The 24,842-nt window shown below is 35.1% G+C and overlaps 1 long non-coding RNA gene across 2 annotated transcripts in view; it reads right to left on the minus strand.

Moving 5' to 3' along the window:
- Positions 1–8,274: 8,274 nt before the first annotated feature.
- The window catches only part of LOC114077246, a 23,764-nt gene continuing 7,196 nt past the window's right edge, over positions 8,275–24,842 (minus strand). The window contains exons 3-5 of one of the 2 annotated variants that reach the window (XR_003578298.1): positions 23,291–23,353; positions 14,869–14,932; positions 8,275–8,551 (exon numbers count right to left, since the gene is read on the minus strand). This is a non-coding gene — a long non-coding RNA (uncharacterized LOC114077246). The remainder of the gene's footprint in view (positions 8,552–14,868; positions 14,933–23,290; positions 23,354–24,842) is intronic. The other variant, XR_003578299.1, reaches the window with a different exon arrangement.

Consider the following 24,842-nt stretch of genomic DNA (forward strand, 5'->3'; position numbering starts at 1 on the left):
TATATATATATATAAAATTCTTTTTTTTTATTTTCGAGTCTAGATCAACAATCTTGCTCAGATCGGCAGAGTCTACTTTGTTGTGATTGATTTTTCCCTCTCTGACTTTTTCTATCATGTTTCCTGTGGTTTAGATGTGGTTTAGGCTTGGTTCTAAGGTTTTTTTTTCCTCTAGAATACATGGCTGGCGTTTGTGTTTAGTTCCATCTTGTTCACTGAAGGAGTTTATGTTAATCACAGTACATACAATCCCTTTCTATTCACGCCTGGAAATCACGTGAGTACCCTTTTAAATTTTAATAATGTTATTCTGCTGGTGTGCTCACGAATAAGTATTTTATGTTGTGAGGTCGTCTTTGATGTTGTGTATCAACTCGTCTTATCTACTTTCTTTGCAACTATATATTTACATTACTGCTCGATAGGCCATATTTTAATTAAATTACGTCTCCCTGTTTGTCTAAGTCATGTAAAATATGCTCATATTTGCAAATTGTGTCGGTACATTTGGGTTGTTTGTTCTATCTGCGAAGTTTGAGATTTTTTTTGTTGAAATATGTCTTTGATAGCACCCAAAGTAGGACAACTTTGTCGTTAATCCTTTCTAGGTAAGATGGGCTGATCTGTCAAATTTACAGTGACTTAGAGTTGCCATTTACATCTTTTATTTCAGGGTACATACAGTAATTCATTGATTAGTTATTTTCTCATAATGGACAATAGAAAATCTCATAGAACTTGTATTAAATAGTGTTGTTATTAAATTTGATGTGGATCCCGCTTTGTTTGGTTGATGTTTAAGTGCATGGTTATACGTGAGCATCAATAATTCTTTTTAGCTTACCAGATTGTTTTAATGTTGTAATTTTCATGTAAGTTTTTTTAAAAAATTTATTTTAGCACTTTGATAGCAAAGTTGACAAACTTAGCATTTGCTTTGAGAGTTAATAACTTACTGTTCTTCGGTAATTTGGGTATCATACTAAGATGGTGAATCATATCATCTTCTAATTTTTGCCTTTGTTTGGATGCATGTGAATATGCCCGAGCTTTTCATGGACTCCCATCTTTCTCTTGCATTTTGGGAGAGACATAAAGGCTCAAAAACCTTTTTCTCCGTGTCAACCAGCAACAAAATCGGTGAACAGGTTCGGAAATGAAGGCGGAAAGTCAAAGAGTTGAAGAAATTGGACCAAAGAGTCCAAAGTTATTTTGGAGTGTTGTATTTTGATAACTTTGGGCCTAAGATAGAAATCGGATTTGGACCCGACTCTCTCTCTCCCTTTTACTTTATCGCTTATTTATTTGTTGTGAATTGTAGTTTATTCTTAGGGTTAAAGAATCCAAATACCTTCACGATGTCACTTTGTTTTAACGACCTAATCAAATCAAGTAAATAACTTAAAATAAATTTTACAAATTAAAATTCACTTATATAGTAAAATTAGTACTTCATTTTCAAACAATTCTAAATAATATTTAGTGAATATTTTAGGTATCGTTAAACCTTCCTAAAATATAAATATGAATCTCTGAACCCCCCTTTAAAGTTTTCAAATTGATTTTCTGTTTAATCTTTATTGAAAGCTAAGTTTTCTTGATTTATCTTCAAAATTAAGTGGCGACTCTCAAAACAAAAAAAGTCCAAAAATTTTACAAAATATTTCTTTCCAAGTGAAACACATTCCACTAATTTTCACCATTTTTCGACTTCTAAAAGCTAGTCAATTAGGCTAAGGCCGCTAGTACCTCATTGAACTAGCATCCGGACATCATGGAAGCCTTGGACGTTTTGGTTTCTGGACTTCCTAAATGACTTATATTAATTAAAATGGACCTTGAAACAATGTCTAAACCTTATGACCCTTACGTTAGGCTCTAGAACACGTCTTGGATTTTTGGAGTGTTACATTATCCCCCCCCCCCTCCCTTAGGAATATTCATCCCTGAATGACACTTAAAATCTTTTAAAGGAAGAAATAGACTCAAGCAGCCCAAGCAACAAAAATGCATAACAACATCAATCATATCATTTACACAAGGCAATTCAAAACTTCAATTACCACACATAAGGCTCAACATTCCATTATGAGGAATATCCTTCCCACAACAACTAGAGATCAACATAGCATTTATGAGTCAATTATGTCAAATTTCAACTTACCAACATGATACATATTCATGAAGACTCACCATATCAAAATGCACAACATAACTCAAACAAGCAAAATTGCAAATTATTAGCATACTTCATTGTAAGTCACTGTAACATTATCAAAATTCACATTTTTGCAAAACTTCCCAAAAATCAAGAAACTTCAATTTTCAGTCATTAGCTTTATCATTAGTAAGAACAACTAACCTTAATTATCATATAGATGAGGGTAACAGGACTTCATGTCGGCCTCGGCCTCCCATGTTGCATCCTCAACTAGGTGATTCTTCCATAACACCTTTACGGAAGCTACCTCTTTGTTCCTTAACATCTTTACTGGACTATCAAGGATTTGTACCGGAACTTCCTCATAAGAGAGGTTATCCTTCACACCAAGACCCTCAATAGGAAGAATAGACTCGGGATCACCGATACATTTCTTAAGCATAGAAACTTGGAAAATCGGATGAACCGAAGTCAATTCATTAGGGAGTTTCAATTCATAGGAATCTTTTATTATGCTCAAATTAGACCTCCCTAAAGAAGTATAAGTAGTCGTATCAAGTAAAGAACCCAACTATTAGGTTGGGGTCGATCGCACGAGGAAAATGGTTTAGACTTAACTTCAATGTACGATTACTTTGATTTAGTCAAGTTCTTTTTGAAAACAGATAATTAAAGGGGGGGTTGTGAAGAAAAAGTCTTTTACTATCTCTAAGTAAAGCAAGCAACAGGAGTAAAGCTTTGATTTTCATCAAATTGTGAGAGAAATTAGGGTGTAACTGTTTCCCATAGGTTCATAATGTCGTATTCATAGCAATAACAATTCTTCCCTAGTGTTTTGCATGCAAAAGTGATAAGTTATGTATCTATAAATCCTTGGTTCAGCATTTAGAGAATTTCACCACGTACCTTGGTCTGGCTACGTGTGTCTAAGCTACTAACCCTTACCTTTATTAAGTATCATATTCGATGTATGACTTAGTTATTACTTCGAACCAATCGAGACTAGCCTATTAGATAGCATCCCACTAAATCTCTGTTGATAATTCTTTTCCTGTTAACTATCTTCTTGGTCCGGTAAGTAGCAATAAGGCGAATTCTAATGCGCGAACTCGTTAAAAAGACTTCTAAGCGAAATAATTATCAATGCATGCAATAACCTATTTGAGAATTGTTATTAAGCTAGGTTTACTATGTTAATCACTTATGGTTCCCACAACCCTAGTTGTGGATTTAGTTACCCATACATATAGGAACTCAATTCATCGTTGTTAAACAATAAGACATGAACTTACTTTAACAATTTGAAAAATATCTAGAAATTCAACTTGAAATAACAACAAATCACTTGAAAACCAAATACAGAAATTGAATTAATGCTAAAATTGCAAAACCCTATCTCCAAACACAAACTAAGAACAAAAGTAATAGAATCCAACCCCAAATATGAGGTTCTTACATCCTATTTATAAAAAATAGTCCTAAACTAAAGGAATTAAAATAAGGAAAGTTGTCAAAAAAATGGGGTTGTAATCGACAACCCTCACAGACGGTCTTAGCATCTTTTTTTCATCCTTCGGTTGACATCTTCTATGAATCAATCGACGGACCAATAGCACGGAGCGTTGATGCGTCTACGGTTTTTCGATGCCTTCCGTCGTTTCATAGTTAGATTTTCATCAACTTCGGGTACAGGGTCTATCTCTGAACTTAACGCCGATTCAATAGTTCGATCTTTCCGTAGCCTTACACTTGGTCAAATTCCCTGAGTTTCTCTAGATGCATGAATTATCTGTCGATGATCACAGTTTGGGTTACCTGAGTTTATCCAGATGGCCTTCGTGGGTTACCTGTGCACTAAATCTCAGTTGCCTTCTGCATTTTGGGTTTGGACACCTTTTTTCAAAACAAAGTTAAAAACATGTTAAAACTACTACAAAAAGACTCTAGACACACACCAATCTTACGGAAAAAACATTGAAAGTACCGTGAAAACACGATACATCAGCCTTACCAACCATTTGCAAGATTTCATAGGGACCCACATAACAAGGACTCACTTCCCTTTCATGCCAAATCTAACCACCCCTATCATACGCAAAATTTTCAATTACTCTTTATCACCTTCCTTAAACTCTAAGTCCCTTCTCCTATGATCGGCATAAGACTTTTGATGACTATAGGCCGTTTGCAACCGGTTCCTTATAATATAAAGTTTCTCCAAAGTCATATAAATCAAATTGGGACCAAGAAGTGAAGGATCATCCACTTCAAACCATCAAATAGGAGACCTACACCTCCTACCATACAAGCTTCATAAGGAGCCATGAATATGGATGAATGGAAACTATTATTGTAAGCAAATTCCACCAAAGGCAAATGCTTATCCCAATTTCCCTTGAAATCAATAATACAAGCTCTAAGCATATCTAATGGGTTTGAATAGTACGTTCCATTTGACCATCCGTTTGGGGATGAAAAGCAGTGCTTAGCTTCACCTTAGTACCCAACCCTTCTTGAAATGACCTCCAAAACATAGATGTGAATTGTGGACCCCAATCCGATATGATGGAAAACAGAATACAATGGAGACACACAATCTCATCTATGAAGATCCTTGCATAATCTTCCGCCGAATAAGTAGACTTCACGGGAATGAATTGAGAGGATTTTTTCAACCAATCCAGAATCACCCATATAGAGTCATATTACTTTTTTGTCCGAGGCAAACTACCATCAAATCCATATTGATGTCCTCCCACTTCCAAGTAGGAACTTGGATTTCTTGAAGTAAACCACCCAGCTATAGGTGTTCGGCTTTCACTTGTTGGCAATATGGACACTTAGCGAAAAATTCCGTTGTGTCCTTTTTCAAACCTTCCCACCAACACACTTCCCTAAATCATGGTATAGCTTTGTCAAACCCGAGTGAATAGAATAACGGGACCCATGAGCTTCCTCAAGAATCCGGTTCCTCAAACCATATACATTAGGAACAGAGAACCTTCCTTGATACCTCAAGACACCATCCCTCTAAGGATAATGACTCATTAAGATTGCTAAGAACCGATTCCTTCAACTCCATCAATGATTGATCTAGGTGTTTTTTGGGCTTCACCTCAACTACCAAAGATGACTCGGAGTTATGATGGACCATGAAACCACCATTCGGAGAATCTATTGACCTCACACCCAATCTAGGAAATTTATTAATACTTTTCACTAGGTTTTTCTTGTCTTGCTATACATGAGGCACACTACACATGGATAAACGACTTAGAGCATCCGCAACCATATTTGTCTTGTCGGAGTGATAGAGAACACTCATGTCGTAATCCTTCAACAATTCCAACCACCTTATTTGTCGAAGATTAACTCCTTTTGAGTAAATACATATTGGAGACTCTTATGGTCGGTATACACATCAACATGAACACCATATAAGTAATGCCTCTGTATTTTCAAGGCAAATACTGCGGCCGCTAATTCAAGACCATGAGTTGGATATTCTCTCTCATGCACCTTAAGTTGTCTAGAAGCGTAAACTACCATCTTGCCATGTTGCATAAGCACACACCCTAAGCCCACATAGGATGCATCACAATACACAACGAAACCCTTTGTACCCTCCGTTGAAGTCAACAACGCAGCGGAAGTAAGCCTATCTTTCAAGATTTGGAAGATTCTCTCACATGCCTTCGACCACTCAAGTTTCTTACTCTTTTGGGTCAAAGTATTCAAGGGGGATGCAATGGATGCAAAACCATCCAAAAATATCCAATAATAACCCACTAGACCCAAGAAACTCCTAAGGAGGAATTGAAATGAGATTTGCATCCGGTAAAAAGTCGATACCAAAATTAATTTTTCGTTATGGAGGAATACCGGGGAAATCATTAGGAAAGACCTCCGAAAATTCCCTCACTACGTGGACCGGCTTAATGGGAGGAATTTCGGAGTCTAAATCTTAGACTCTTATTATATGGGCTAAACACCCTTTAGAGATCATTTTACAAGCTTTCAAACAAGAGATGATACGACCTTTAGGATTAGAATTTTCCTCCTTCCACTCTAAAATGGGCTCATTTGGAAAATTAAACTTCACCACCCTCGTTCCACAATCTATAGAGGGCAAAGCAAGAATGCTACCAATCCATACCCAAAATGACATCAAAATCAAGCATATAAAGTTCACTAGATTAATATAAGAAACTTTATTAGGAAACATTATAGGACAATTTCTATACACCCTTTTTGCAACAACTGACTCACCCACCGGGGTAGACACTATAAAATGTTCATGCAATATATCGGGCAAAATGTCAAACTTTTTAGATACTAAAGGAGTAACAAATGATAAGGTAGCACCGGGATAAAGTAGGGCATAGACATCAATAGAGAAGACTTTCATGTCACCACGTTGGGAGAAGTCTCTTGCTGACCCCTAGAGCATAGAGCATAAAAATAATTTTTCTTTGGAGCCTCATTCGAACCACTTGGTTGAGCTTGACCACTACCCTTGTCTTAACCCTTCACATTAGGGAAACCCTAACCATGTGAACGCTCTTGCCACAACCAAAGCAAATTCCCATTCGAAATACACATTTACGAAGATGACCCTTTCCACACTTTGCACAAGTAGGCTTCTTGTTCAGTGAACTATTATCTCTTCCATTTTTAGTCTAAGGGTTTGATACCTTATCATCCCTAACCTTAGGGAACTTGATTTGAAACCCTCTTCTTAAACCTAGGATTGTATTGAATCTCAAGCCTTCCCTTTGAAGAATCACCATTAAAAGATCTCGCCCTCTTTGCATCCCTACTCTTCCTCTTAGCCCTTTCCTCCTCCACTTGTTGAAAATGAACCATGAGACAATAAATCTTCATAGTGTCATGTAACATAGCCGAATGACAATCATCTTGCAAGTCATCTGACACTCCCGTCAAAAAGTGGTTCATTTCATTTCTAGGGTCGGAAACCAAATAAGGAGCATATTTTCACAATTTAGTGAATTTCAAGGAGTATTCAATCTCATTCATACCTCCTTGATGAAGGTTGATAAACTCCACCACATTAGCTTCCCGCTTCTCCATGGGAAAGAATTATCAAGAAAAGCCTTCTTGAACACTTCCCAAGTCACCGATCCACCCCTTAACAACCTATTGTCCCTCCATTGGACATACCAAGTTTGGGTCACATCTTTGAGTTAGAAGTGGCTAACTCAGCCTTCTCACTAGTAACCAGCCCCATAGAATGAGGATCTTATAGATTTCGTCAATGAACTCTTGGGGTTATTCTTCAACCTTGAACCAATAGAAAGTAGGGGAATTCATCCTATTGAAGTCCCTTAGATGGGAGGCTATGGAAGCAACTTGTTGGTTTGCTCAGGGTACTACCTCCCGATTAGATTGGGCCATCATCTTTAGATTTAGTAGTGGCGGCTTATGATTGGGTAGTAATGGCTTGGTCCATTTGGAAAAGATTAGCCTGGATGGAACCATCCGTCAAAGGACGATCTATCGGAGCTTGGTCATCATTCATATCTTCATCAAGAGGAGGGACTTGATCACCACAGGGAGGATCTCCCGCATTGGAAATATCTTCCTCTAGTCTTCGTGCCGCATTACTTCGAGTATTCATTTCCTATAATCATAATAAAAGTATTAGATGCAAAAACACATAGAGCTAAACTCTAGAGGCACGATATTGAACTTCCAAGAAAGTGAGAGTTCCCTAAGCATCACATAGATTCCTATTCATAAGTGTGGTGCACTTCACAATTATGAATATGAACCTACATATACGTGGTTGAGAGACACATCGACTCAAAGATATTCAACCTGATGGTGTGATACAAAGTTTTTCACATCCAGGAATACCCCTAAGACATATCTGGCATCGTCGTCCTCTTTGAGGACTAAAACTAGCCTCTTAGCTTACATCATTACATTCATAGGTCAAATTTCACGAAAATTTAACTTTTTACTACTTCTATATGAAGGTTTACATAGACCTCTACATACACATAATATAGATCTATATACATATATATCGAGTATACATAGACCCTTCGTATATGAAGATTACTTAGTCTTCTACTTTTATTGCACATAGATATATAGAATATAACATAGTCTCAAAATAGTCGTCCTGTCTCATATCCATCTAATACGAGTATATCAAATTAGGACTAGCCCATACACCACATATAGTTCATACAACATTTAATATCCAAATGAAAAGGAAAGAAACATAAGAGTCTTGAACACTAAAGCAATATCATAGGCTTGATAGTGGCATCGCCCTCGAAAAGTGAGGACCTACCTTACTTGGATGATTAAGTGATCCAAGTCTTCTTCAAGTCTTCTCTAAAATCCCTTCAACGACTGGACCTAAAATATTGGGGAAAAGGAAGAATGGGTTAGTATACCACTTGTACTAAGTATGAGACCATATGAACACATATCATGAAAACATGCTAAAGGAGGACATTTCATTAAGTATGCAATTTACTTTGAAAACCTTTATGCACATTCAACAAGACTATACCCAATCAATAAGGCATTATCATTAATTTAAAAGCATGTACATCACAAGACCAACAGTATCAAAACTAGTCAACTATACATGCATATCATTTAAATGAATACATATTCAAGTAACTCTATCATCAAGTCATAAATAACCACAAACATGAATAAGAGTACATTTCATCATAATCAAAGTAATACAATTACCCATGAACCCTTATCAAGTCAACAAGTGCAATGACCAAGCAAAGCCCCATTACCTTACTTTATCAAGTAACCCAACAAAAATGATCACCAACCTGCTACTTCACATAGCATAGCATTTAGGAGTAAATATCATCATACTTTAACAATGTAGAACAAAACATATTCATAACTGACACCAATCAACATATAGTATCAACAGTGTGCAAGTTCATCATATACATATCATGTACCATTATATGAATGTTCATACATAAGAAAGTCCTCCTAAGGTTTCCGTCAAGGCAAACTATTGCAAGGCATAGATAGAGTCCCATACCCTCACCTAAGCTAAGTCAACCTCTCAAGTCACCCTAGTTGGTTTGTACTTCATTACTTCATTTTAGTTTAGGGAACACTTGCCTTAACCGACATAGACCCCAACATCTAAGTGTGGTATCCGGTGTTGTAAAATGTTACACCGAAGGAAGGTGGTCAATCGGCCAAAGTAAAACTAAACATAGACGTAGCTTTCTAGGTGGATCCACTAGATAGTCTTTCTATGGGGGCAACATAGTTCAAGAACAAAGAGATAGGTATAATTCCTCTACATACAACTTGGCAATTAGGACCTCCTCTCACGGGAATCCAATGGATGAGTATCCCTCATAAGGGAGTCAACACCTCATGTGGAACTATAGGGTGAATCTCCCTCTATGAGATGTCAACACCTCCCATTGTCAATTTCACTCAGTCCTAAGCTAGGTCCCTTTCTGAAATGTCTTTATTAATTATCATAACTTAATGTATGTGATAGGGTCTAACCCTTGTATAATAATAATCATCATCTTCATAGCTCAATAAAAATTGCATGAATATAAACCTTTTCTTACAATTCATAAAAGTGAGGTTAGCACATTTACATATCACTTTATAATAAGGCCCATTGGTGAATCATTCACCATCGTTATAACATTTACATCTTACCCAACACTTTACAAACCATAATTAAGACATTTCAATTCAACATCATACCAAAACTATCAATCCTAATACAAGGCACTCCAACAAAACATCATGACTTAATCACAGCTTAACCATAATTGAAGTAAAGAATAGGGATCATAAGACTTACCAAGTCTCATTCATAATTCATCAACAAGGTCTTACTATAAACCCTTACTCAACCCAATTAGGTTATAATATCATCACCCATAAATAACAAACATGATAACCAAGTCAATTGAATCACTATATAACAATTCATCACTATTTCATAGCTTAAGATAAGATAATTAGGTCAATTCACAACATGCTTCATAACCTAGATCAACTTCTCAAGATCAAGCATGATATGAGTATTAATTCATACTAGTTTAGTCATAATTGATATAAGAACATCATCTAATAGTAATTTAACCAATAACCAATTAAATTGAACCAATACAATAAAATTCATATCAAGATCACAACCTAGGGTTAAGGGTTAAAGGTCATCATCTACAAATTAGACCAATTCATCAAGCTATAACATAATTAGGTCAAAATATATGTTAATATATTCATAAAATACAAAAGAAATCATAAATAAATCAATTCATAATCTAAATTTCGAGATTCGAAAAGACCCACTTGAAAACCCAACTTTTGAAATCAATTTGATGGAAACCCTATGAGGAAAGAGGTCTCAGAGGCGAAAGAGATCTCATAAATTAATAATTAATGAAGATTGATTGTGAAACTTGGCTCTTTGAATCCCTTAAACCCTACCTTAGTTTGGTCTTCAATGGAGATCTTCACTGGAGAGAGAAAGAAGAGAGAAGAAAGAGAGTTTTGGATTTAAGAGTTACGAGAGTTTTAGTTAGTCTTAATGTGGTTAGGACTTTATATAGGGGTTCAAATCACTTAATTAAACCTCCCCTAACCCCTAATTATATTCCTAACCAATCCAATTAATTATTTAAATTAAGTAAAAGTGTGCAGAGAAAACAGGTCCTCAAAGACGACACCACGATCGACGGATCGTCGGTCAATAGATGGCCAGTACCTTGTTTCATGATGCACATCCGTAGGTAAGTTCAGAGACTGTGAAAAAGAGTCCCTTCAAAAATTCAGCTAAGTGTTGATCGACTAATGGCATCAATGCCCAGGCAGTCTTTGGCCCCAAAATGCAAGGGTCCTCTTCAAGGGACTTTGGTTTTTCCTTGGGGTGTCGTGCCCAGACGTTTCGACTATGAACTAACTCTAATGCATGTTATACACCCTCACACCAATTTTCATCATTTTTCGACTTCTAAAAGCTAGTCATATAGGCTAAGGCACGCTAGTACCTCATTGAACTAGTTTCCGGATGTCATGGAAATTTTGGTTTCTAGACTTCAAAAATGACTTATATTTATTAAAATGGACCTTAAAATAATATCTAAAACTTATGACCCTTACATTAGTCTCTAGAACACGTCTTGGATTTTCGAAGTGTTACACTTATGTTGACCCGACTCATTCCCAGTCTTAGCTTTCTTGTTCGTGTACTCCTCTTTGTACCTCGGATTCTCTTGTTCAACTTGTTACATATAGAACATTAAACTTGAAATGTCCATGTGCCCAATCAACATTCATCCCTACCTTCTTAGCTTTAAGCACGACTAAAGCCAACAACAAACAAGCTCATCCTTCTCCTCATATCCTGAACCATCTCAGGAGCAGAGCACAGAGAGACAGTTGAGTGAACTTCAACCCATAATCATGCACAATCAAGGAGTCCTGTTTCAGAGTAAGGAACTCCCGTACCTTTGCTTCCTTCGTTTCCCGGGAAAAGAAACGCCCCAAGAAAGCTTCTTCAAAGAAAGCCCAACTCAGAGGTGGTATATCCTCATCTCTTCTCTCCTTCCACTAATCAAACCAAGTCCTAGACACATTCTTGAGTTTGTATGCAACTAACTCAGCCCTTTAGTGTCAACCAGATGCATCACCTCAAACACCTTTACCTTCTTCAACTCTTACACAAAGTTTTTCCGGATCCTCAGTAGTTTTCAAACAGGTGAAGCTTAGGGGATTCATCCTAAAAATTCCCAAATCCTCGAAGTGTCAGCCCTTTCTTGTCACTCTCCTCTGTCACGCCCCTAGCTACCCCCGAGACGCGGACAAAGGACCTAGGACCACAAGTGATCCCAAGCTAACCCTGCTGGCATGATCATGAGCATACTAAAGATAATAAACTGTTGTGGAAGCTAAATCATACGTAAAACAAAAAGATGGGGAATACCCATATTCTATAACTGAGATATTTGAAAACAATAAGGTTAATACAAAAGAAATATTAACTCAATACTAAGCTGAATCTAACTATGTCTGAAAATAGCCTCTAAACTAGACTAGAAATATTGGGACAAGCCCCAACTAAATCTAGCAAAAACTGAAACTAAATGACTAAAGACAGAAATGAAACTCATGATTGTTGTCATCGGAGAATAAGGACTCACCACTGAATCTATTGAACTGGAGATCGGGAAATCGATCTATGCGTGATTTGGATGCTGAGAACCTAAACATACATCATGAGAAGATGTAGCGCACGTATGCGTCAGTACTTGAAAGGTACTGAGCATGAAGGATAGAGTAAAGCTGAAACAAAATATAACTGAACAAGCACAAAAACAAGTATAATAATCTGAACGTGATGTACTGATTTCTGAGCTAACTGGATGCAATGACAAATTTATAACATACTGAAGCTGAATAGTGAATATACTTATAAATGGTCAATGCAGAGAGTCTGATTGAACTGTGCGAGCTACTAATAACCGATAATAAAACCACATGAGCTAAATGTGGAGTCCGATGTATACGCCCCATCGAGAGGACCCAATATACCTTGCCAAAGGTATAAAGGCATACTGGCGTGATCACTAAACTGATTGCCCACAGAGGGGACTTACAACCTACTCGGCTAGTAGTTCTAGGACTATTGGGTACGCTAAACCCTAGTCCAACTCGGTATTATGCTTCTCCCAATGAATTTTGTAAATTAACTGCTTATATTTGAATTTCTGTAAATACTGGATAGCTCAAAACTAAACATGCAAACTGAGAATACAATAATTAATCTGGTAATTATGCATTTATAACTGAGGCATGTATATCTAAAGTGTCTGAAATATATGACCTAGCATGTGTAATTCAAGAACTAAAGAAATACAAAGCTAGGATTCTGAAATTCATCCGATAATCTGAGTAATAACATGATAATCTGATTTAGAACATATATTAAATAAATTCATGAAGTGATAGCAAAGTTCTAGAAACCCTAGGTTTAATCATGATAAGAGAATCAAGAACTGACTGAAACTAAGGACTCAATGGGTGAAAGGAACCCACTAGTGAAATCCCGCATACCAGGTGATGAAATCCATGGAAAAATACTTAAGTTTCGGAGCTGGAACTGCTGGAACTTGTGGCGTTCTTGAACTAGGGTTCTTGAGCTTTTTTCTCCTCTCTTGCTTCTAATTTTCTAAGTTTTGATTTAATTATTTGACTTGGATATGTTTTAATTATGTTTCTAGGCTTAAACTGACTAAAATCTGATGATTTAGGGTCAAAACAACGTAACTTAGGGTTTAAACGGAGTGGGAAAGGTCTAAAAGACTCCTGGGAAGGTTGCTATTGGGCCTCAAGACGGCCAGGACTGACGGTCCGTCATGCGCCCGACGCCACATCGTTGGGTCCGTCGTGAGGGCCTGTTCTACAGGCCTTTTCTAAAATGGGCATAACTTTTTACTCGGAGGTCTGATTTTAGCAAGGTCGGTGGCTATGGAAATATAATTCAATTATATATATGTGGGTAGGTCATGGGAGACCTAATTCATTTTGTGCTAAGATTTATGATCATTTTAAGTTGACCCAACTACATTTCCCCTTAACTGGCTGCAAATTTTCCACCTACGATCAGACCGTAGGTCCACCTACGAACCATGCTGGTCATCCATAGCTCTCGTAAGAGAGTGTTTGAATGGAGTCTTGATCGACGGTCACGGACTATGGACCGTCGTTTGACCTACGGACCGTAAGTCCGTTCGTCGTCCAAGACTTAACCAATTTTTCTAGGCTGAAACTTTTGGGAGTTTCTGATCCCATCGACGGTTATGCAGGACGGACCGTGGTTCAGGATACGGCCCGTCGATGCCACCGTAAGTAGCACCAGCAGATTTTTCTGAAAAACTAATTTTTGGTCTGTTTTGGCTACGGGGTGTTACATCATCTTTGTTTCCCAACTTAGTTTGTCACATCTTGACTCAACATCCGAATAGCCTCGTGAAATTCAAAATTAGTAGCCTATCCTTGAGGTTGGACATTCGGTGCATTAGGTACCTCTGGCTCTTCGACATTCCCCTGGCTGTTTGAACTTTGAGGGCTCTTCGTGGAGGCATAGTTATTTGAGATATGTACACGGACAATTTATATAGAGAATTTTAGAGATAAACTCTAACACACAAAAATGAATATGAAAAAAGTGAGAAATTTCTAAATCTTGTAGCCTCCTAATCATAGATGTGGTGCGCTTCACACGAATGACTAAGACTCTACAAACACACCTTCATAGATTCCCTAGGACTCTTAAACCTTGTGGTATAATACCAAGTTTTTCACGTCCAGAGCCTACACCCTGATGTGGTCGGCACCCAATGACCATTGCTAGCCTTGAGAAAACTCATGGCTTGGCTTACTTAACTCAGCAGAAGAATTAACTTAACTCAATTATAAAACTGGAAACATTCTCATGAAAAATTCTTTAAATAATAGAATTGTCCAAAATGGAACCTAAGTCTCAAAACAATATATGTAGGTCTTCAAGAGACCAAAAACTGATTGTCTAACTATCTATTTGTCTATGAAACCTCTACTACCACTAAGATGAATGTCGGGACAAACCCCACAACATTCTATAAAAGAAATATGGATATCAATTAAAGGAATCCTTTGAATGCAAGAAGAGTTACCATTGACTCTGGATGATTAAAATGGATCAACGAAGCATCGCGTGCTGATCCTGGTTACCTGTGTCTGCATCATAAAATGATGCAGGATAACTAGCATCAGTACATTAAATGTAAGAGTATGCAAGTTGGAACGCTAAACAACAGTACTAAGCTTGTAAGATCAAGAATGATTTTACCTTGGCTCTACTCAACTCAAGAAGTCACAACCCAATATATTGCAGGAAAGACACATGTAATGTATATAAAGCTTGTAAAATAGTGTAAACACTTAGTTCATTAAAAATTTGCAACAATTAACTCAACTTTACTTATATATGAAAGTAATATAGTTTCCGTGGGAGATTCTCTAACCGAAAACCATCATTATGAGCCTAAGCGATGGTATAACTTCTTAGCTCACGTTGCAAGAGGACCTCTCTATACCTTGTCATCGGTATAGAACCTGAACTACTAAGTGGATCCAGTGGTCTATGCTAAAAAGCACCAAGGAATCATCTAAAAGGTATGACCCTTTATCTGTCCATGCTGGCTACATGGTTTATGGAGACTTGAGTTGATATGAACTCACGTCCCCATATAGGTGCTCAATACTAATCCCAAAATGCTTAGATCATATATTTATAAAACAACTTCTTCTCTGGTTTGAGGTAATTGCTGAAACATAGCTTTAAAATCTCTCTTGGTCTATTTAGTTTCCTTATACCTTTTGAGAAATGATCTCACTCTTTGCTCTTTGCTTTACCTCAAATTGAACTCTATGGAATACTTTGTTCCATTATAACTTTTGAGAATTGGACTCAACTCTCTACTCTTTGCTCAATTTGTATCTTGAGCCTTAAAACAAAGTAAAAATATTTGTTTAAGACTCTTGAAAACTTTAAGAACTTATTTTGACTTGCTTCTCAACTTTTACACCTGACTCTTTACTCCTTTTACTTTGATCTTAACTTTCCTTGAATTGGATTATGGATTCAAGGATCATGATCTCTTTTTCATGGAGAACTTGATGATTTTTTGATGTACTATAGAGGGTTGGAATCAACTAGGAATTATAGGTACATTACTTAGGAACTCGTACGAAAAGATGGGGAAATGGGATCTCCAGGTGACTCTGGTGCTCTGAGAGTCGCGGGGTGCCCGATCGTAACAGATAGAGACTATCCTCAGGGGATCTTTCGGCCGAGGTGCACCAGGACTTGTCAGACAGAGGCTGCCCTGAGGGGCTCTGGCAGGCGCAGTGCCCAAGGGCTTGTCAGACGCAATTTTTGACTTTTCTTCTCTAATTTTCAATTCAAAACCTTCTAATCTCTGATGGATGTAATCCCAAACACTTAGGATCACTAAAATTCTCAATACCCAATAGTTTAGACTCATAAAACAGCCTGGAAAGACGAATTAAACAACCATAGGTATACCACAACTCAACCAACCAGAATTCAATAGTTTTTCATCAAGAACTTCAATATTCATCATTCAATCAATTCTAGTTGCACTAAGTTAAGCATATTGTTGTGTGGTTAGATGAACCTAACACAGAAAGATCTAACATACATTATAGGGATCACCCCCGACGAATTTCACTCAACAATTTGGCGTTCTTGAAGAATTCTTGGTTTTTCCCCTTTCTCTTCTTCTCTTCTGTTTTATCCCAAGACCTAAGCATATTCGATTGTCTAAAAACTGGATTAAGTCATAACAGTTTCCCTTATAAACCCTCAAAATAAATTAGGAAATAGTAGGGTGAAAAGACTTGTTTACCCTTACTAAAATACGGATTGGATTGTCCTCAATCAAACAACCCAACTTCCGATAGGCATATCTGCCTCATAAGATATCGGAATTTCACGAACTCAGCGGAGATGGAAAGATATCATCAAGGGATTTCCAACCATATGTAGAACAAGCCCTAACTTATCCTGGCTAGAAGTTATGACCATTTGAAAATGACCAAAAACCTAATTTTACACGTGTAATTATCTAGATTTCTCCTATTCTTTCCAAAATATATATTCTTTGTAACTTTGATTAATCCTAGCTATTTAGGTGTATGAGATATTAAAGTGACTAGAAAATATTTGAGAGTGTAATTAGAGAACAAAAATGAAGGCAATGGATGCTAAAATTGAAGCTATTGAAAGGAATGATACTTAGGAGCTTGTTTATTTTCTTGAAAAGTAGAGAATCACTGGTATCAAGTGGGCCTAAAAGATAAAGCTGGAAGAGAAGGGTGGAATCGATAAGTATAAGGAGCAATTTGTGGCTAAGGGATACAAGCAGGAGTATGTAATTTACTACATTGACGTTTTTGCTTTAGTTGAAAGTCATGAAATTATCACAATGTTAATTGCCTTGGCAAAATGAAATTCTAGGCCTATCATCAAGTTGGATGTAAAATAAGCTTCAATACATGGATACTTGGAGGATGAGGAATTTATCAAACATTCCCTTGGTTATGTTAAGATTGGTAACGAACATAAGACTTATCAATTGAAGAAAGTTTCTATAAACTAAAACAAACTCCATGAGTTTGATATAATAGCATTGGGGCTTATTTTGAGAAAATGGGTTCTCAAAAATGTCCATACTAGCATACACTTTTTGTGAAATTTTAGGAGAACGGGAAGTTTCTCATTGCGTGCTTATACATTGACAATTTTATATTCACGAGGAATAGTACAATAATTTTTGGAGAACTCAAGAAGTGTATGATAAATGAATATTCGACATGTTTGATATCTGTAATGAAAAGCCTTAGAACCTAACTAAGACTGAACAACATATAAAGGGAACACCAAGGAGGGGAATACGATCGACACTTCCCCCTCTTTTTTGTTCACACCCAACCAAACATGGATGACCACAGAGCTCTTCACGGGTAGTGGAACTCCACATGGGCCATTATTACGTTCGTGAAAACAACCCTAGAAACCCCGAGTCATTGTGAAGAACCACGGTGGCCTTCACAACCCATGATGCTTCATACGATCTTTGAAGTGGATCATGAATGAGGCAGTTCAGACTTTAAGTATTTGGTCAACTTCAAACAGTAATATCTTTTAGCTAAAAATGAATTAGGTGGTTCATGACCTATCAAATTATATATTTTGAGTCCTTTCTAACGCCACTTCACTTGCTAAAATCCAAGCTCAGAGTAAAAGTTTATGCTCATTTCAATAGAGCCCTATTGAGCAGGGAGACAAACACGACACAATCCGCTATTGGCCTCGTGAAGGGATTTCATCATCTTTTATGTCAGGGTCATTTTGGTGTTTCCCCCTATGCTTTGGGTACTTAAACCACATCGTTTGATGCCTAAACTATGTCATTTTACTCAATATAAGCCTAATAATCTAGCAGAACCTACCCAAAGCCCTCATTCTCAAAATAATAATCGAAATTAAAACAAAAAAAGAGTAAGAGGCGCCAGTCCTTCCAAGAACAAGCAGATGTGTTCTTCAAGTTCAGAGATCCAAAGGATTTCTCCTTAATTTTGGTCACCATGTATGTGGAATTTAACAAGTGAGTTCCTTTCTCCCATTAGGTTCGAAGAATTTAGTTAATTTATTAAATTCTCATAAAATGTTCAGACCTAGGATTTCTATTATTTCAAGATTTATTATAATTATGGTTCCATTCATGTAAATAAATTGTTTCTTGATAAGTGTTCATCTGTTGGTTTTGTTCGGCTTTATGTATTATCGGTTTCGTTTATCGATTTTTGGTTTTTAACTATTCTAAACCAATAAAAAACCAATAAGATGTTTTTATCGGTTTTTAGTCGTTATCGATTCCGTTTTCGGTTAATTCAATAAGAAAATGTCCGTAAAATATTATTTGACTTCTCACTTCTCTAAATATTTTAATATAGTGAAACAAGAAAGAAAATGAGAAATTACATCAATAAGAGAAAACATAGTTCAAAATCTACAATTATATGTCATGAACGCCAAAATATAAAATAAAATTTCTTATGGTAATCAAATTACAGGCCTTTACAAACTTGCAAAAGCTACAACCTACAATTATAAAAAAAAACAAATATCAAATATTCCAACAAGACTAAAACTAAAACTCAAATCAAATAGTTATAATTGCGAACCTAGTCTGAAGTGGGTAGAGTACTAATAATTTGATATAGTTATAATGTATAGTTATATATTAAATAACTAATATCTAATATTTAGGAAGGATAAAGTTATAATTATTATCGTCTTATTGGGTTATTTGTTTACCTAATAACCTAATAATAAAACTGATATTGAACCAATAACCCAATCACTTTTTTTATAAACCCATTAAAAACCTAATAATCTAATATACATGCACTAAGAAACCTAGCTTGTCTAAATTTCTCCTAGTTCCTGATTTATACTTTCTAGGTCAACTAGACAAAAATTCATGCTTTATATTTCGAATGGAATATTCTCAGTTTATAAATATTGCACTCTCCATAAACATGTTAGTTTTTGAGCTATTCAGTATTTAGTAAATTTTAGCTTCATGCATATTTACTTGATAGTAGACTAAGCACCAAGTTGGACTAGGGTTCAGCGTACCCTCAACATCCAAGAACTACGTGCCAACATATGCTTAGAAGTTGCCTCTGTTAGGCATTAGATTTTAGTGATCACGCCATAATCATGACTTTATACCCTTGACATGGTATATTGGGTCTGCTCGATGGGGTGTATACATCGAACTCCACGTTTAGATCACATGGTTTATGTCGGTTAAAAGTATCTCCAAGAATTAGACTCTTACTGCATTAACCATGTTTTGAACAGTTACCTCAGTATGTAGTTCAACATGTTACCTTCATGATTAGTATTTGGTCATTGCATCTAGTTTAGTTTTCAGATATACTTTAGTAAAAATAAATTTATCCTAGTTCAGATTATATCATTGCTCAGTTATGCATTGTTCAACTTATATTCTTTGTTTAACTTTTGCATATCTATATCTTGCATGCTCAGTATATGATGTAGGTTCAAACACTCATCTTCCAAATTACGCTTAGATAGATTCTCTATTCGACTTCAAAAACTTTAGTGGTGAGTCCTATTGAGGAAAATACACATGCTTTCTGTTTTGGTCTTTACTTTGAGTTTTCTCTATTTTTAGAGTTAGCTGGGGGCATGTACCAGCAACTCAACTCAATTGGAGGATTTCCAGGCATCGTTGTAGATTTAACTCAAGTTTATAAGTGTTGTTTCAGTCATCAGTAAACTCTTATAATTTATATTTACTTTCAGAGTAGTTGGAGTTTTCCCCATTTTACATATCCACTATGTTTAGATTTTGTATAGTATATGATTTACTTATATATATTTTAAGCATGCTGGATATATGTGAGACACATGGTTAACTTGGGGTCACTTGTGATCCTAGGTCCCATGTTACATCTAGGGGTAGCCTAAGGGAGTGACAGGTAAGATGCACTATTTTGTTGGTTTTAAAGTGGTGCAATGTAATGCTGAGATATTGTTTCTCAAAAGAAGTATGTGAGAGAAATTTTAAACACGTTTAAGGTGTATATTGCAATTCAACCAACATTCCAGTTGAGTTTGGCTTGAAACTAAGCAACGTCGTAGTTGAAAGAAGGTAGACAGCATGACTTACATGCTCATTGTTCGTAGTTTAATGTATGTAGCTGCTACAAGTCCACCATCATGTATGTTATTAGTCTTTTAAGTCGATATATGGAGTGACCAACAGAAATGAACCTCTTAGCGGCGAAGAGAATTCTCTGTTACTTGCAAGCAACAAAGGATTTTGGAATTTTCTATAGGAAAGGAGAAATTTCAGATTTATCTGACTTCACTTATAATAATTATGCAGGGAATCAAGATGAGTTAGGAGAATCCTTTATGAGTTGCAGTTCAAGACAGGAAAAGAATCTACACTGTTTTGCGACCAAAATTCTGCCACGAAGTTGTCAAAGAATCTGTGAATCATGAGAAAAGAAAACACATTGAAGTGAAATATTATTTTCCTAAGAGATCTCACTAATGAGGGAACATTAGAGTTGTAGTACTGCCAAAGTGAAGATCAATTGGTGGACATTTTTCACAAAGCCTCTCAGATTTGTACATTTCCAAAAGTTGAGGAGGTTGATAGGTATTAACACAGTGGAAGAGTTGAAGTAGCTAAAGTTAACCAGAACCTTTAGAGCTTTTAGTCTAAGGGAGAATTTTAATAAATAAAGTCTTGTTACAGCTTTGTCGTAGTCTTTAGGAGAGCAGTTTATCATGGATTTGTTTACTATTTTTTAGGATTAGTATTTGTTATGGTTCCTACTTTCTTGCTTAATGTTTTTATATCTTTATGCCAATAAAATCTATACCTGCGGAGTACAAAATATAGTTAGAAAAGGAGTTCCTTTTATTTTCAGCGTATTGACTCTTTTCTCCATTTTTTGGTTTCTTAAAATTCTTCTTTGTGGATATGTTTACGACCCATCCTCGCTAGTCACAAATAACTAATAGAAGCTATGGAAAGAGTCGAATAGAAACGACAATCTAGCAAATAAAAAAACGACCATGAAGGTCATAACAATTTTTTTTTGGTACTCTTTCTTCACCACCCTACAACTCAATTTGGCTAGAAACTAACAAAATCAAAAGTTATAAGAAAAACTATAAATTTCTTCATATACGATTTGTCCAAATCATAGTAAAATCAATATATAGATTGAATTCATATGTACCCATATGTATTTTGTTAAGAGACAATAGGTTATTAAATTTTGATGATTCTTTATTAGAAGTAGTATAAAGTAACCTTGCCAATAGCCTGGTATACTTTAATTTCTATCCGCACTATTCAATAAATGTTAATGATCCAAACATAATTGATACATTAACATTAAATGTTAAAATTAAAAATATAAATAGTAAGGATACTACTGGGAAATTAGTCATAATATACGGAACCAAGACATATGAGCACATCTAAACCCAATCTATATCATGGTTTGACTGCTAACTATACAATTCCTATGTGAAAAAATTCTAATGGGGGAACTGTAGACTCAACTACTTTATTATTTTTAGTAGTACACCATTTGTTAACAAGCATGTTTAACTACTCCTTTTGGTCATCTAATTTTCATGTGTATTCAAACCATTTAAAAATTTCTATGTTACATTTTAATCTTTTCATATCACTAAGTCATTTATTTCTAAAGGTTAATCTTTCTGATAAAGAGTATCTTTGTACATACCATTGTTTTTTAATAGAATTTCCTTGACTTTTCCAAAGTTTATCTAAATATTTTATATCTGGTTCAAAAGGTTCATCTAATCTAATCATGCATAAAACATCCTTTATTTCTTTACTAGTAGTGGGATTAGTAGACTTTATCGGTTTAGAATTTTTAATTTCATATTCTACTTTGGGAATAGTTTCTGAGAATTCTATCCCTTTAACTTTTCATCTATCACTTCTAAGGATATTTCCTCCTTCTCCTTTGTTATGAAGATGATGGTCTAGAAATGAAATTCTTTTACTTGAAGAGATTTGATCATAAGAATGGGATTTTACAAATTTTAAATCTATGGATCCATCAGGAAATTGAATTACTTGATCAATATATAGATTATCTTCTTTCATTTATGGCTCCGTTATGGAGTCAAAATGTCAATCATCTTTTGTTAATGTGTCATCCCATTTTATTATTTTTGGGGCAAAGGTATTATTATGGTTATGATTTGCTTCTATGAGCATGGTAACTCCTTTATTACTTACTATTTTAGCCCTAGGGGCTAAGGTAGTTTTCATTAGTCTATAATATACCCTATATATTATGGCTATTTCTCTAGTATTAGCTTTACTGTTCATATTTTTAGTTTTAACATTTAAAGTTAATGGATCAATTATGTTGTGATCATTATTATCTATTGAGTATGAGGATAACAGTTAAAGAATGTCGAGTCATTGGCAAGGTTACTTTGTAGTACCGTTAATAATGAATCATCGAATATTATAAGATATTGTCTCTTATTATGTATTACCAAATTTCAAGATAATTTAATAAATAAATAATTATTATACTAGAAAAAATTATTATAAGAAACCATCATTTTCGAAAATGCAATACGAAGAAATGAGTTTCTATCTCATACTTCGCATTCGAGAAGAGAAATAGCTCAAGAGAACTTCCTTTTCGGATATGAAGTATGAAGAAAACTTTTGGATTAAATACATAAACAAAATGTAAGTCTAAAAAGATTTCTTTCAGATAACACATCTGAAAAGCAGAAAGGACAATATCAAAATTCCAAAAATCCAGTGACATTAGTGACAATCCTCTAGAACATCGAAGTATAAAAACATGTACTACATAGTCTATGAAAAGGAAAGATAGGAAAAGAGCATAAGCATAAGAGAATTTTGGAAAGCAGTGTAACAACCAAGCAACTACCTCAAAAATTCGAGTACTCTGCTAGCAACGAAGACCACCAACTACCTATTCCTAGCTCAGAATCTACACAATGAAGGTGCAGAAAAGGTAATGTTATAATACATAAACACATACATGTACTAAACGTCATCGACAAACACTAACATTAGTTTATGACACGGGTTTGTTTTATACTGACTTGTTTAGTACTAAATCATGTATTTTAATACACTTATTTATAGATCCATATTAGAAACTCAAAATAATATTGTATCGGTTCAAGAAAACATCGAAATAAAGGTCAAGCTATGGATTGTTAATAAACCAAGTCCATCACCACTTAATCACTTATCACCTTATATTAGTACACCTGATCTTGGTTGTATATACGCATCTAATCACTATATTTTATCCATGATCTAGCTAAGTTCTGAGTATAATCTTATAAATATAAATGTGTGTATTGTATATTTGTTGTGATAATCTTATAGACATGATTAAATTGATTTTAGGCCAAAACAACAAGTAAGGACCTAAAAGATGGATTCAAATGCAAAGAAATGTGTCCCACGCACAAAAACATAGCCAAAGTGGATGCAAGAATGGAGTTCGCAGCGAAGGTACACCTCGCTATGAGCCCATGTTGCACCTATTATGATATAAAATTTTGAAACTAAAAATTTATGCGTGAATTTACTATGCATGAAGGAGGAAGGAGTCCAAAATGAACTTTGTATTGTGCCCATTGGGATATGTGATCGGGTCCACGCCACGACCCTCTAGTTTCATGGACTGATATGACCAAATCAAAGTATAGTTCAATTGGATTATGAATTCAACCTTACTACTACAAATAAGTTATTAAGATGACATTTTAGGATTACACATTATTTTAAAAGGTTATAAATCATTTTTTAGGGTTAGAGATTATTCATAATACAGAATATTCATTATTCTTACCTTTTAAGGGTTCAATTATTGTTTTCTAACTATTGTGGAATGGACAAGATTCTCTTGCAAGAGCCATATTAATCAAATGTTTTATTTACTTTCTTTTATCATGTTCTTTAATAGTTTAAATTACTTTAGTTATTATATGCAACTAGTTATTAGTAGAAAACTCATAACTAGGGTTATGGATCTTAGAGCTTGTCTGACATTGATGCTAAAAACTAATTATTTTCATAAGCACTTTTTTAAAATAGCTATTCAGAAAAGTGTTTTTGAAAAAGAAAAACAATTTATGTTTTGCTAATTCATTTCAAAACTGTTTTTATAAGAAAATTTTGTTTGACTTATCTTTTTCTAAAAGTGTTTTTTAGAGTCAAATTACATCTAAGGACAAGTATCAATGTATTTTTAATATTATGATTATTTTATAGATTAACAAAATAGTTTAAACATCTATTAAAAGAAATTAAATTTAATGTTTATTTTTATTAAATTAAAATGTTCATATTCAATTTTTCAGTCAATATTATACATTTTTGAAGGGTTGAAATATTTAAATGATATTATTTTTCTCTTTTTCTATTTTTACAAAAGTGTTGTTACCTTCATTTATATATATATA

This window comes from Solanum pennellii, chromosome 5, assembly GCF_001406875.1.
Source record: "Solanum pennellii chromosome 5, SPENNV200".
Lineage (NCBI taxonomy): Eukaryota > Viridiplantae > Streptophyta > Magnoliopsida > Solanales > Solanaceae > Solanum > Solanum pennellii.